We start from the raw sequence: 2,236 nt of genomic DNA, 5'->3' as shown, positions 1-2,236 counted from the left end.
TGTAAATGTCACTATTGTCCCCTGAGAGCCATGAGTATCCTGCGGTTTGACTAAAATAAAAAATCTTTCCTGCTGAAAAAAGAAGTGAAAGCAAATGTCCCACTGGGAGGATTCCTACAGCGTCCCTTCCTTAGGGAAATTCTAATCCATTCATTTTCAATAGAGGCCTTCTATCTAGGCTCAGAGTTGCTTTGGCCAGTTACCTATGCGTAAGAGGGAGTAAATAAAAGGTTGTCAAGAAATGGAAAGGGAAGGAGGCCTTGGTAAAACCTGTCATTGCTTGCAATGTGGATTGCAGGCTAATATGGGTAAAGGCTTGACACTGTAATGTTTAGGAAACAGAGATAATGCAAACTCATTGACCCTCCCACCAAGCTTTAAGTAATAGGAAGCAGGGACATAGTATCTTCAGGTTACCAGGGTAGCTGTAGTTGGAATCTTTGCAGGGCTTTCTCTCCTCTGGTGCAAAGAAAAGCTACAAGTGCAGCTGCCTCCCAACCCACTGCCAAGCCACCTTACACATTCCTTGCCCGTGGGGTGCTCCACACTAAGGCTGTTCCACACCTTCTTCCTGAGGACCCCTGGGGGGGGGAGTGAGCCCCAGTAGCCCACAGTGGTAACCTGCTCATTGATATACCTACATTGGCTTATTTTCTTTTTCCCTTTTATCTCACTTCCCAATTCCTCTTGTACTGCTTCCTGGGATTACTTCCCTAGTAGATATCACTTGCACATATATCCTCACCTCCAGGTCTGTTTCTGGGGGAGCCTAGCATAAGACAACCTCAGCATGCACCATAGTGCCTGGCATATAGTATGGCCTTAACAGGTATTTGCTGAAAGAATTAACATAGTTTGCAAAGGAAATCCTACCCTAATATTAACTTCACCCAATTTAAAGAAGTTATTCAGAAGGAAAGTAACTAGATTGACTTTTACCTCCTTATCTGGATGTTCCATGCATCTCCTAGCATAAAAGTTCCATTGGCAAGCACATTACCGTTCAACAAGGCAAATTTAGGCTCCATCACAGTGCATACATGCCCTTAACAAAGGGAAAGCCCAGGTTGCAGATTGGCCCATCCTCACTTGCTGATCCTTTGAGGTAGCTGGCTCCCTTCCTTCTGTGAAACTTCAACTGTTCATTTTGTGTTTAAAGATAAGGCTCAACAAGTACATATTTATGAGAAGTAGCAGGATGATGTAAAATCATTAAGTAAATGATTAATACAGAGCCTTTTAAAGAGCACTTCTCATAAGGATCCAGTAAGTGGAATTCCTGAAGGAAGGGGAGTTTTTGGTTGGGACACCAAAAGCAAAAGTCCTCTAGTCCCTAAATTTGCCCGGGAGAGGTTCTTGTCTGTCGGTTCAGGGGCCCGCTGGAGGTCAGCGTGGGAGCAACGTCCTTTTGGGGGCCATTATAAGCACCAGGTGGAAGCAGAGCAGGAGAGCTCTGGAGCACACCTGCATCATGGGTTTGCCTTTGGCCCTTATCATTGCCCGTGCTAGAACACTGTGCTACTTTCCTTAGTTACTTCGGTTTCTAATTTAACCTCTTTCCGAACCCCTCTAGTGCGTGTATTAGCTAGGATTGGCATCTCCAGCTATGTGGTGTTGGCTCAGTGTGCTTATTCTCAGGGAGATAGAAGAACCACTTTTTTTTTTTTTTTGTAATTTGATAAAGCGAACCTCTTCACTGAACCATCAGAAGCTTTTAAATTAATAAAATAATCATCCCAAACACAAAATGGTAAATTAAATATTTCAAGACATGGTTTGATTCATTACCCACGCCTCCTCCGCCTCCTCCTCACTCGTTCCCCAACACTTTGCACCTCATACAGAAATCACGGGTTAGGTCCAGAGCCGCCTTTCGGCGTGACCACCGCCTTCGGGGCATTGCCCGCGGCTCGCTCCGGCCCACGCGGGACAGCCTCGCAACTGCGGCGGCCCCGGGGACAGGCGCGTCCGTCCCGCGGGGCCGGCCGGGCAAGCTGGTGCGCGGAGGGGTCGCGGCGCCTCCGAGCGCCCGCTCAGTGCCCGGCGCCCGCTCCGTCAAACTTCTGGCTGAGGCGCAGCCCTCACACGGTCACCCTCCCGGAAGCCAGGCACGAAGCAGAAGCGGCGGCTGGGGAAAGGAGGGAGAGGGTGGAAACGGGGTCACCGCTCCACTCCGCGCGGGTGACGCCGCACGGGCGGCGGCGGAAAAAAAAAAAAAAAAAAAAAAAAAAAAAAA

The sequence above is a fragment of the Ailuropoda melanoleuca genome, chromosome 14 (genome assembly GCF_002007445.2).
Source record: "Ailuropoda melanoleuca isolate Jingjing chromosome 14, ASM200744v2, whole genome shotgun sequence".
NCBI classification, from domain to species: Eukaryota; Metazoa; Chordata; class Mammalia; order Carnivora; family Ursidae; genus Ailuropoda; species Ailuropoda melanoleuca.
This window is presented reverse-complemented; position numbering follows the sequence as displayed.